At 38.5% G+C, this 13939-nt stretch overlaps 1 protein-coding gene across 1 annotated transcript in view; it reads left to right on the top strand.

The window, feature by feature from the left end:
- The window catches only part of SNRK (SNF related kinase), a 189713-nt gene that overhangs the window by 138123 nt on the left and 37651 nt on the right, over positions 1–13939 (top strand). The gene's annotated exons all lie outside the window — the stretch shown is intronic.

Raw genomic sequence — 13939 nt, 5'->3', positions numbered from 1 at the left:
TTGATAAAAATTTCTTGGACTTACCATCTAGCTTCAGTATTAAAATGAACTCATCAATCAGCGGAGGCAAGAATAGATAGAGAATTTGTGTTCCCTGACTTGCTAACCTTTGACTCTTCCGGCTGCTATCAAGGGAGTGAAGGGAGTAGCTTTTCACATGGTAAGGAAGCTTTCTAAAATTGTTCTTGTGTTACTTTATGTAGGAGAAATGAGCTTCAGCATCCTTAGCTATCAGTGTCTCCTACCAATTAGGGAAAGTACTTATTGAGCCCTTTCTTTAGATTAGTTCCTGAGTTGTCCTGAACACAGTAGAGCACCAGAAAGCAAGCGATCAAAGGCTGCTGGGATGCTGAAATGGACTGCCCTCAGCCCATGTACAAAGCTCGTGTATTTTGTTTACAGTTGTCATTCAGGGTGTCACTCATATCCTTATTTATTAATTTTACATAAAACTCTAGCAAGTTGAATAAGTTTATTTTTGTAGCCTTCAGCTAATAGGTAGCAAAGGGACCTCTTAGAGGCCGGCACACTGATAGCAACAAGAGATGAGGAAGAATCAAGAAATCGTAATTGAAAACTCTTAAAAACATGATCTGCCCCTTTGTTACCTGGAGTCCAGGCTTTTATCTGGGCTTCTGGGTACTTTTGGAGGTAGAGGGAGATGCATGCTTGCCATGGAAGCAGCTCTGAAAGGGGAATCTTAGATGGAAGATAAGGTGGAGCTATCTTTTATAAGCCAGGTGGTTGTAACATTCATTCATCTCTGAAAATGAATGAACAGAAATGAACTGTGGCAGGGCCCAGGACACCAAGGGCAGCCGTGCCCGCTCTCCTGGAAATCCTCCCTTCATTGCCAACCTCTGAGGTCTTACGAGGATTACATTTCAGCACCTAGCACAGTGCCTGGTGAATAGTGGTGCCATGTACCTGCTGAACAGACACATCAGTTTCTGCTTTGTGGCCCTTTAGTGTAAGGACTGATGCCCAAGGGCACCTCTGTATCTTACCATGATTCTTTAGCTGGTGATTTTAAGTGAGGTAGAAAAAAGAAGAGGCCCTAATAATTTAAAATTCCTCCATTATCAGAAGGCATCGGGGAAGAATTATTTAATAAGTTATACTGGAATAATTAAATATTTCAAGAAGAAGGGATCCCTACCTATGTCATATGTCACAGTAAATTCCAGGTGAATTCAGGATTTGTATATGAAGAATTAAGCCTCCCCCCCCCCGCAAAAAAAAAGTTGAATATTCATAAGATCTTGGCTTTTCTAAACAGGAATTATAAAGAAATGGTGATCGACTTGATTACAGTTTATGGGTACAGTGCATATATGTTTGAAACAAAATTATGATGGAAACAAACTGGGGAAATAATTTGTAATATAGTTGATAACTATTCTTACTGTAGAAAGAGCTCTTACAAATCAATGAGAAAACTCTCCTAAAGACAAGTGAGGAGTCGATTTACAAGTCATATAAATAGCCGATAAAGAAGGAAGAGGTTAACCTTAAGAGTAATTAGAATATTTGGGACTTAGTATAAAGCTACAGTAATCAAGACTGTATGGTATTAGCAAAAGGGTATGATCAGTGGAATAGAATAAAGAATCCATAAGTAAACCCACACATATTATTGGGTAGTTTCTAATAAAGCTAACATATGACCTAGCAAACCCACTCCTAGGTATTTACCCAAGGCTAATGAAAATTTAAATTTGCGTGAGCACCTGTACACAGATGTTTTTAGTGACTTTATTCATGATGGTCTCAATCTTAAATAAACTGTGGAACACCTGTGTAAAGGGACACCACTCAGCAATAAAAAATGATGAATTATTGGCACGTGCAGCAACATGGACAGATCTCAGAGGCATCAGTGAAGAAAGCCAGACTTCAGAGACTACACACTGTATGAGTCCATTTACAGGCAAGACTTTTGGGACATAAAACAGACCTGTGGTTGCCAGGGGCTGGGCTGGGAGGAGGAGTTGTTGACTGCACAGAGGCACAGGGAACTTTCTGGAGTGATGCTCTGTATCTCTGTCTCAGTTGTGATAGTAGTTCCGTGACTACATTTGTTAGAACTTGCAGAGATGCGCACTGACAGTGGTGAATTCTAGTGTATGTAAATTATACCTTGGAGAAATTGGGAGAAAATAATCAGGACAGTGCAGATTAAAACAAATCTGTTAATAATCTTTACCTATCTAATAGGCTAATATGAAAGATTGTGGTGTTGGGAATGGGGCTGCTAATAGAAACTTACTGTCATTAAACATGCATTTCATAATCTGAAGAAAGTAAACATTAACTTTTAAATACAGGAAATGTGTGGTTATATTTGAGCGAACTCTCTAGCTAAAGTTTTAATATGAAGGAATCTAAAAGTTATGATCCTATGTGGAACCAACCAGGTTGTGTTTATTGTACTCCCTAGAAAGATGTGTTGATTTTTTTAATGTAGGAGAATAGCTTGTATACATTTTTAAACCACATGACTAGGCATTATGCAGGGAGAACTAACCAGAACAAACATTTCAAGAACTGTTATTTTGAATTTTGAATCTTTTTATAGCAAATACACAATTTTAAAGTTTATTTCTTTTTATCCTCAAATGATAACGTTAAAGTCTCTCGACAAGTTTAACATTTTAGGGAGTCTAGGGTAATGATGTGATAGGTTAAAGGTCACACCTCATTTGACTTTGTATCTCTGTGCCCAGAAAGCTGTGTTTGTTGCGTTTTGAAAGAGAACCCTCAAGAGTCAGCATATGCAGGTGATTTTTATTAACTGATATTGTAATGGCTTGTATATTTGTCTTATGTTGGCACACCTCAATCTTACGCAAAAGGCTCAGTGTTTTTAAAATCAATATAAGAAAACATCAGAATATTCCACTAGCTATTAAACTAAAGATCAAGTTCGTGCAGGCTTCAGATTTATTCTTTAGTCTGCAGAGTTGGTATTGTTTGATTAGACAATTGACTTCGACATTTTTAGGTTTGGTACTGAACCTGAACATTTTTACTTTCTAGATCCGAGCCAGATTGTGAACTCACTTTGCATTTGTCATATTTGTGTCATAATCATGTAAAATCACTTCTTAAAACGAGATCCAAGTCCCTGAGTGTCCACGATGAGGCAGTGCTCCCGTACAGCCCGTCTTTGAAAAGTGTCCACGTTGAAATTTGTAGTCGAAGAATGAACTCATGCATGTTGCCATCCTGATGGCGCTTGTTTCCACATTTAAAAAAATATTTCTCATGTATGAACATTTTAGGCTTTGTGACTAGTATAATAAAATTGGACAAAAGTTAGAGACTTTTCTCATAAGCTTGTAAAAGGAAGTATTTAGGTTTCATAAGGTTTCTTTTTAATAAAAGATCTGATTTTGGGAAGGTGTGAATTTGTAACTGATTCTTGCTTCACCAGGGTGTGTAGAAATCAGTACTTTGAAGGATTGTTCTGAGGGTGGAAATTTCTAGGAAGCCAGAGCATCCAGGCTGACTTGGGGAATGTGCCCAAGGTGGGTGACTGTGGTGCCTCTGGCGTCAGGGTCACCTCCCCTTGAGAACCCTCAGGCTTGTCCTGAAGCAGGGGAGTAGAACTAGAGGGTGACCCAGCCAGCAGCACTACCCTGACCCCTTCCCAGGCTTCATGAGACCCAGATCCTCTCCCTAGACACCGTGGTACTGAGATACCACCAGGAAAACAGGTTATCCAGAGAGTCTGGACCCATATAACTCTGCCCTTTTTTCTTTCATCACATTCTGTAAGACTCTCAGGGGTACTTATGAAACATCAGTGAGTTCGTATTTGAGTTTTCTTAATCCTTGAAGGAAATTATTTGTGCTAAAAATGAAAAGTAATTTATTTCCTACTGTAGGTATTCATGCTATGGGCAGATTGGTCTATGAAGCCATTAAGGGAACCCTGTGGAACCGAATGCCCCCAGACCACAGGCTAAGAGTCACAGGCTCAGTGACTAGAGAACGTGTCTAGACTTTTGTTTTTAATATCTTTTACATTCCTATAAAGAGGTTTCTGCTTATTCAGTTAAAGTATGTACACATCAGAATATTAAGCACAGCTAATTTCTAATTACTTTTTTTTTTACAAGTAATAAATGAATGTTCTTGTAAGGTAATCCAAATAATACAGAAATATATTTAATAAAAAGTATAAAATCCCTTTTGCTTTCTCTCGCCAGTCCCTCTCCTATATCTAAAGGTGTGTGACCATTTATGATCCTTGCAGACTCTGCAGTGATACATGTAGCACTGTTTGCCCAGACACCCTGTGAACGTCTCAGAAAGTACCAGAAGTAGTGGTGTCCACATTTTAAAGAAGAGAAATCTAAGATGTGAAGAAGTTGGGTGACTTGGCCAAGAATACATAGCTAATTCAATGGCCAACCTAGGTCTCGGACGCTTTAGCCCAGGCATGCTCTTTTCCTTAGGCTATACTGAAAGAAATCACACAACTATTGTGTTTTAGCTTGTCTTATCTTTCCTTCTTCATCTGTGAAGTTCACTTCCTAACTGGTGTCAAAATCAGGCTCGTAAAGTGACTTAGGAAAGAATGCCGAGTAGGAAGAGTGTCTGCTGCTTGTCTGGTGTGGATTTGTGCGAACGTGTATAGTCCCACAGTGTGTGACTGATAACCTTTGACTTCTTGAACTTTTCTCTGTTTTCGTGCGACTTAAAAAAACAAGTTTGCATAAGGCCTTAAACAGCTGACACTGCAGCTTGTCCTCATTGACCTTCACACCCCCGCACTGTACCCCGAGCCCTTCTTAGTCTCCTTTCCCTCTCACTAGCTGCTCACTGCCTCTGTACCTCAAACTTCCGCTTCATCTGCCTCCTGGGGGCTCTACCCAAACGGCATTTGCAGAAGTACTACTTTGTTTTATAGTTTCAGGCTCACTCCGTTCAGCAGACCTGTGTCGAGCAGGACTGCCTGGGTACAGGAGACATACTCTGCACTCACGGAGCTCTGAGCAGTGGAGGAGGACAGGAGAACATCTGTAGTTACAGCTTGCTGTGGTCATGCTGAAGTCACCAGCTGGCCCAGCTCCCCAGGTTGGAGGGCAGTGTGGGGAGACCTCAGGGAACGTCAGGGTCAGTGGTGGAAACCGCTGTGTCTAAGCACATACTGGAGTTGGCACGATCTCCCTGACGTGGAAGTCAGAGGACCTACGGAGTGTAGAGTCTGGGAGGTCTCCCGAGCTTTGATTGGGTGGGTGAAGGTGTCATTGACCAAGTTAGAATACAAATGAGGACAAATAGGTTTGGGTAAAAGATGATAAGCTTTGTTTGGGCAGCACTGATTTTTGAAGTCCCCAAGGCACATTTAGGTGGATTCAGGTCTGGGAAAGAAGTTTTTTCAAGTAGGTATGAGATGTTGACATTCATTCTCACTCTTTTCTTTAAAGAGAAGAAGTGATTCCTTGTTAAATAATACAACTTTGCTTCCAACTAGAGTGTTGATAAAACCAGAAATAATAGAGCTATCCTAAGACATGTCCACATTCTTCATTCCTCTTCTGCTTCAGTCTTACACTATTAGTTCAAATGACCTGACAGTTTTCTACTTTCAGAACGGTCTCTAGTTATGTCCCGTAGAAGCAGCCACTGATCTTGTTCAGAGCAAGAAAGAATCCTTGAAAACCAGAGCTCTAGGTGATTTTGAATGCAGGTGAGCAGTTCTTACTATGTAGATAGGAATTCACATCAGTGGACTGTAGAGATTAGGTTTCTGAATATCATACAAGAAACAAAGGCTCTAGGTTTTGTTATAGAACTCCTGGGACCTACACACTTCTGCAACAGTACTTGCTATTCTAAGAAAACATTCCCTTTAACATTAGTATTGGGTCATATGTCAGTTGCTAGTGACCGTAGTTGGAACTGCAAAGTGATTGCATAAATCCTGCCAGTTGTGAGTGGTGTTATAAAAGGTGCTGGTCCCTAGCTCATCTGTAGTGGTTTTAGAACATTCTATTCCTGTTGCTTGTTTCGTGACTCATGGCTACACTGATAAAAGAAAGCCGGAGGGAAAAAATAGAGGGTTCTACTTAAAATCTTTCTTCTGGTCTTCCCATTTTTATTACTTTCTAATCCCTGTTTGTTCTTTTGCTGTCTAGATAATTCACTTCAGAAATTATTTTTCAGAAAACCTTTCAGTAGTTGTGACATTTTCCCTTCCACGCCCTTTGGCAATTACTTTTCCTCAAAGTAATCACTCTTATTCTGTTTTGTTTTCATTTTGATCTTTTGTTAGCCTGCCTAAATGAACTTAGTAACATAAACTCCACCTCCAACCCTAGAGATAGCATAATTCAATTGTATTATGATGAATTGACCTACTGAATGTTAGTAGATGAGACTTCAGTGCTCATTCTTGTGATCTTACTTCTGGCTACCTTGAGAGCCAGTAAGGGGACCGGTAATTCCCACCCTTTATACTAACTTCATTATCTTTCTACTCCTTCCCCTTCCATGAGTTGGAAGATTTTTTTTTTTAACCAAAGGAACTGTATTTATGAAGTGATGTTTTCTTTTTCTGTTATTAACCAAGGGTCTATAGCTGGGTCTGAAATAAAAACATGTGCTTCAGGTAGTAGTATCAACATTAAGTTTGATTTTTCAGATGGTTGATGTTTGTTAACCTGTGGACCTTTAGTATGAATAGACAATTCCACTGACATTTTTTTAAATGAAAATAATGTAAAGTCCCCGTTCCATGCTCTTTATCTAACTTTCCCTACTCATCCCTCCCCCCCGCCCCCAATTACAGACTTGGTGGATCCCTTGTGGTCCTAGGATCTCAAGCTTAGGCTATGATCTACGCCTTGGGAGTTTGTAGTTTTATTAGCAAGTTATTTTTTTTTATGGAAAAGGTAATTTAAAATATCCACTAAAATGAATTTTTATTAAGACAAGTACCCCCTCCCTCCCCTATTTTGGGTGAAATATCATAGATGATCTTTCTTGACTCCATTCTTAGTCCTGTAACACCAGATGTGTAGTCCTGGGAACCAAACTCCTGAGTTATCACCTTTTTTTTTTTTTTTTAACCTGAATTACTAAAAGGCCTTCCTTGTGTCTCCTGCCTCCCCCCAGTCTCTTAGTTTTTCTTCGCTGTGTTGGCTTTGTGCCTTCTTGAGCTTACCTGCTTTCTGTTTCTGTTACCTGCTGTCTGTTTCTCACAGTGAATTAGGAGCCCCAAAAAGGCAAGGGTGTCTTGTTTATTTTTGTGTTCACTGTGCCTAGACAGAGCCTGGCACAGGTGAATGAGAGCGGGGCGGCAGCAGCTTCCTTGGGAGTGCTTTCTGTGTGCCGGTCTCTGTCCTGAATACTTAACCATGGATTCGATTCTTATCCGTTTAATGCCTACAGCAGCTTTAAGAGGAAGTAACTATTCTCATTTTCAAGATGGGAAACATATTTTTCAATAACTTGGTTAAAGTCATACTTCGTGTTTGTTTAGTGACTGTTTTTATCTCTTTCCTTTGGCCCCTAGGATGGAAAAGTTAATGATTCAAAGACAAAAAGTAGAGTAAGAAGAGAAAAAGCCTGGAAAATAAGTAAATGGAATAAATGGTCCCTTGAATAATGTCGTGTCCGTGAGAGGGTTATTTGCCCTTTCCAAAACTTTACCCCCTCAGTTACACTGCCGTTCTTCAACAGTTTACATGCTTCAAATCATGTCGTTTAGCTTTGGAAACTACTTGCCATAGAATTGTATTTCTGAGTTTCTCAAATTGTAAGCATTTCCATGTTCAGAAATTATTTGAACCCTAACTGAAAACAGTGGAAACAGTGTATATATTTATGTTGTTTTTCTTTTCTACTCTTCTAACCATGCAGCAGTTCCTAACAGAGTGTGTTAGCTTGCTTGGGCAAATGATCCAGAAGAGAACATTTCCAAATAATTGGACTTCCTCGTTGCTGTTGAGGTTAATATTTAACAGGAAAAGAAAGTTTCTTTAACCAGATTAGAATTTGGGGTAATTATTAGTTGATATTTATTTTATTTGTTGTATTTTTAAATCATCGGTTTTGTATAATTGTACTGTCAGGTATCATCTCCAGTTTAGCGTAGAGAAAGTTAAAAAACCAAACTAGTTTATCCTCAGAGTATGAGATGGTAGAAGAAATAATGTAGCCAAACTCATAAAAATTATTGTGTTTTTAGGATTTATATGGAAATATATGAATTTATTATATCTCAAATGTATATGTGTTAATGGTTAGGTTTGGTTACAGTAGTAGCATTAGGCATTGTCAATATTGTAACAACAGAAGAAAGTTTTTATTTTAACTATCCTGACTTTTATGATTATGCATTTGTATTGTAAGCCATTTAAAATCCCCTCTTTCTTTGGGATTATTGTATATATGTATATAATTATATGTTATATACATATATATATATAAATGTTTATATTATAAACAAGCTTCCCTCCTTGTGTGATGAACATCATTGAAAAGGTGGGTTTACTTTACAGTTAATTTCTAGGTTATGACTGTTTTGTAGAATGAAGGACACACGCATTAAAGGGAGAATAATTGTAATTGCCAGTTGTTCACAGTGGTGGCTTGGGAGTTGGAGCAGGTGACCAGAAATAGCAGGTTCACGTTGTACAAAGAGAGTTTAAGTTAAACATCAACTCTATAAGTTTCCTTTTAAAAATCTTAATAAGGTATTCCTAGAATTGAGGTTATAAATTCTTCTCACTGAATATTTAAAAAAACAGGTGCAACTAACCACCATTACTGAGATTGTTTGACTTTGAATGGGGATGGCCCTCTGGATTCCAAAATGAAGATGAAGAAATGTGGGTCAATGAGTGGAGTGGAGCCCTGAGACACCTTGCTGTCCTGGGGCAGTAAGATAATTCATGCATCCAACAAGTAATGCCAGCCAGCCTCTTGGGGACACTGCAGAGCCAAGGGTGTGAACTGAGTGGTCCTCAGGTCCCTTTCGTTCTCATTTATATAAATGTTTTAATTTTAGTAGATTTCCGCATCTCCTTCACTAATTTCTATTGGAGCATCCTTAGTAAAATTTATTGTATATATAAAAAAATCACAGTGTGTGTAACTTTTGGGTTTCTTTCTTTATTGCCCTCTGTTTAATCTGGACCAAGGAAAAGACATTTTATTAACAAGTTTTAATTCTCATGGAACCTACATAATTTTGGGTGTTTAAGCTTAAAAGAAAAGAGAGGTTGAGTGTTAACAGATGTGGTGACAAAGGCCTTGTGGCCTGCCCCTTACTCTCTTCTAAGCCTTTCATGGTCTAGAAAGCTTCTTGAATTGATGTCGTGTTACATGCATGTTCATGTAATCATGTCTATACTTTAGTTTCTGGAATGAATGAATGAATGACTTGTGATGGCCTTCCTAAATTGAGTCATTATTTTTCCATCTGAGTGATGGCTTTGTTTTTTATTTAGTGGCAAGAAGTAGGGGGTTACTTGTTATTATAGGGGTTAGTGTTGAGAGGGTCCTCAGATGTCAGCTAGTCCAGCTTTCCAGCCAGTACAGGAGTGCCTTATGCAGGAGATTAAACTGATGGTTACCCAGCCTTTGCTGGAATACTTAAAGTGATGGGAAACTTACTACCTTTTCCAGTGTTATCATGGTTTTATTAAGTAGCATCTGCCGTTTAAGTCAAAGTGTGCCTTCTGGTTACTATACCTTCAGTCCTAGTTCTTTCCTCTGAAGTAATACATAATCAGTCTTTTTCCTCATTGACATCCCAGCCCAAGAATATTTTTCTCCTCTCTGAGCTTTAATTTTCCTGTCTGTAACATGATTTGGTTACCTGACCAGGATTGAGGTTTAAGAACAACCTGGACAATCGTGACCTTAGGCAAAACCCTTTTCATGTCTCAGAGTATTAGTATCTTAGTTTTATCTCTGGTGTATAATATAATGGGAAAAATGGTAGTGTATGTCCATTGGTTTGGGAACCTTGATAGGTACTTTCCAGTTGATGTTCTTGCCATTAATAAATGAATTAATTCATTTCTTCGTTGAACATTTACTGACCATTCCCTATGTGCCTGGCACTTGCTTGGGTCTTAAGTGAATATGAAAACAGGGAGTACGACAGATACCTTCCCTGCCTGACTGAGGCTTAAGTTCTCTCCCCTAGATCTTTTTACTTTGAGGTATAAATGCTTTTCTAAAATTTGGTTTTATGTTTCTAAAAAATTTTTATTTTATGTTGGAGTGAAGTTGATTTACAATGTGTTAGTTTGAGGTATGCAGCAAAGTGATTTAGTTATACCTATATCAGTTCTTTTTTCAGATTCTTTTCCCACATAGGTTATTACAGAGTATTGAGTAGAGTTCCCTGTGCTATACAGTAGGTCTTTGTGATTATCTCTTTTATATATAGTAGTGTGTATATGTTAATCCTAACTTCCTAATTTATCCCTTCCCCGACCTTTCCCCTTTGGTAACCATAGGTTTGTTTGCTAAGTCTGTGAGTCTGTTTCTGTTTTGTAAATAAGTTCATGTGTATCATTTTTTAGATTCCACATAAAAGTGATATCATATGATATTTGTCTTTGTCTGACTTCACTTAGTATGATCATCTCTAGCTCCATCTGTGTTGCTGCAAATGGCATTATTTCATTCTTTTTTTATGGCTGAGTAATTTTCCATTGTATATATGCACCACATCTTCTTCATTCATCTGTTGATGGCCATTTAGGCTGTTTCCATGTCTTGGCTATTGTATATGGTGCTGCAAAGAACATGGGGTTGCATGTATCTTTTCAAAGTATGGTTTTCTCCAGATATATGCCCAGGAGTGGGGTTGCTGGATCATATGGTATCTCTATTTTTAGTTTTTTAAAGAACCTCCATACTGTTCTCCATAGTGGCTGTACCAATTTACATTCCCACCAACAGTGTAGGAGGGTTCCCCTCTTTCCACACCCTCTCCAGCATTTATTGTTTGTAGACTTAAAAAAATTTATTTATTTATTTATTTGGCTGCACCGGGTGTTAGTTGTGGCATGCGGGATTTTCATTGCCACACACAGGATCTTCGTTTCAGCATGAGGGATCTTTTAGCTGTGGCACGTGGGATCTTTAGTTGTGGCATGCGGGATCTTTAGTTGTGGCATGTGGGATCTAGTTCCCTGAGCAGGGATTGAACCCAGGCTCCCTATGTTGGGAGAACAGAGTCTTAGCCACTGGAGCACCAGGGAAGTCCCCTATCATTTGTGGGCTTTTTGATGATGGCCATTCTGACCCGTGTGAGGTGATACCTCATTGGAGTTTTGATTTGCATTTCTCTAATAATTAGTGATGTTGAGCATCTTTTCATGTGTCTCTTGGCCATCTGTATGTCTTCTTTGGAGAAATGTCTCTTTAGATCTTCTGTGCATATTTTGATTGGGTTGTTTGTTTTTTTGATACTGAGCTGCATGAGCTGATAGTATATTTTGGAGATTAATCCCTTGTTGGTCACATCGTTTGCAAATATTTTCTCCCACTCTGTGGGTTGCATTGCGTTTTGTTTATGGTTTCCTTTGCTGTGCAAAAGCTTTTGAGTTCAGTTAGGTCCCATTTGTTTATTTTTATTTTCATTACTCTAGGAAGTTGATCCAAAAAGATATTCCTGAAATTTATGTCAAAGAGTGTTCTGCCTATGTTTTCTTCTAAGAGTTGGATAGTATCTGGCCTTACATTTGGGTCTTTAATCCATTTTGAGTTTATTTTTGTGTATCGTGTTAGAGAATCTTCTAATTTCATTCTTTTACATGTAGCTGTCCAGTTTTCCCAGCACCACTTATTGAAGAGGCTGTCTTTTCTCCATTGTATATTCTTGCCTCCTTCATCATAGAGTAATTGACCATTGGTACATGGGTTTATTTCTGGGCTTTCTATATCCTGTTCCACTGATCTGTAAGTCTGTCTCTGTGCCAGTGTCATACTGTTTTGATTATTGTAACTTTATAGTATAGTCTGAAGTCGGGGAGCCTGATTCCTCCAGCTCTGTTTTTCTTTCTCAAGATTGCTTTGGCTATTCGGGATCTTGTGTGTTTCCATATAAATTTTAAGATTTTTTTGTTCTAGATCTGAAAAAAATGCCACTGGTAATTTATTTCATAGGAGTTGCATTGAATCTGTAGATTACCTTGGATCGTATAGTCATTTTTTTTTTTTTTTTTTGCGGTACGCGGGCCTCTCACTGTTGTGGCCTCTCCTGTTGTGGAGCACAGGCTCCGGACGCGCAGGCTTAGCGGCCATGGCTCACGGGCCTAGCCGCTCTGCAGCATGTAGGATCTTCCTGGACCGGGGCACGAACCTGTGTCCCCTGCATCGGCAGGCGGACTCTCAACCACTGCGCCACCAGAGAAGCCCCGTATGGTCATTTTGACAATATTGTTCTTCTAATCCAAGAACATGGTGTATCTTCCCATCTGTTTGTGTCACCTTTGATCTCTTTCATCAGTGTCTTACAGTTTTTGGAGCACAGGTCTTTTGCCTCCTTAGGTAGCTTTATTCCTAGGTATTTTATTCTTTTTGATGTGATGGTACATGGGATTGTTTCCTTAATTTCTCTTTCTGCTCTTTTGTTGTTAGTGTATAGAAATGCAGCAGATTTCTGTGTTAATTTAGTATCTTGCAACTTTACCAGATTCATTGATTAGCTCTAGTAGTTTTCTGGTAGCATCTTTAGGATTTTCTATGTATAGTATCATGTCATCTGCAAACAGTGACAGTTTTACTTCTTCTTTTCCAAATTTTATTCCCTTTATTTCTTTTTCTTCTCTGATTGCCATGGCTAGGACTTCCAAAACTATGTTGAATAAAAGTGGTGAGGGTGGACATCCTTGTCTTGTTGCTGATCTTAGAGGAAATGCTTTCAGTTTTTCACTGTTGAGAATGATGTTTGCTGTGGGTTTGTCATATATAGCCTTTATTATGTTGAGGTAGGTTCCCTCTATGCCCACTTTCTGGAGAGTTTTTATGATAAATGGGTGTTGAATTTTGTGAAAAGCTTCTTCTGCAGCTATTGAGATGATCATCTAGTTTTTATTCTTCAGTTTGTTAATGTGGTGTATCACACTGACTTGTGGATATTGAAAAATCCTTGCACCTCTGGGATAAATCCCACTTGATCATGGTGTGGGTATCCTTTTAATGTATTGTTGGATTCAGTTTACTAGTATTTTGTTGAGGATTTTTTGTGTCTGTGTTCATCAGTGATATTGGCCTGTAATTTTCTTTTTTTGTTGTATCTTTTTCTGGTTTTGGTATCAGGGTGATGGTAGTTGCTTAGAATGAGTTTGGGACTGTTCCTTCCTCTGCAATATTTTGAAATAGTTTCTGAAGGATAGGTGTTAACACTTCTCTAAATGCTTGATAGGATTTGCCTGTGAAGCCATCTGGTCCTGGACTATTGTTTGTTGGGAGGTTTTAATCACAGTTTCAATTTCAGTACTTGTGATTGGTCTATACATATTTTCTGTTTTTTCCTTGTTCAATCTTGGAAGATTGTACCTTTCTAAGAATTTGTCCATTTCTTCTAGGTTGTCCATTTTATTGGCATACAGTTGATTTTAATAGTTTCTTATGATCCTTTGTGTTTTTGTGGTGTCTGTTGTAACTTTTCCTTTTTCATTTCTAACTGATTTGAGCCCTCTCCCTTTTTTTCTTGATGAGTCTGGCTAAAGGTTTATCAGTTTTGTTTATCTTTTCAAAGAAACAGCTTTTAATTTCATTGATCTTTACTATTGGTTTCGTCATCCCTGTTTCTTTTATTTCTGCTCTGATCTTTATGCTTTCTTTCCTTCTACTAACTTTGGGTTTTGTTGCTTTAGTTGCTTTAGGTGTAAGATTAGGTTGTTTATTTGGGCTTTTTTTTGTTTCCTGAGGTAAGATTGTATTGCTATAAACTTCC

Source organism: Pseudorca crassidens, chromosome 10 (assembly GCF_039906515.1).
Source record: "Pseudorca crassidens isolate mPseCra1 chromosome 10, mPseCra1.hap1, whole genome shotgun sequence".
NCBI lineage: Eukaryota > Metazoa > Chordata > Mammalia > Artiodactyla > Delphinidae > Pseudorca > Pseudorca crassidens.
Note: the sequence above shows the minus strand (reverse complement) of the source record. Positions and strands in the feature narration are given on the sequence as shown.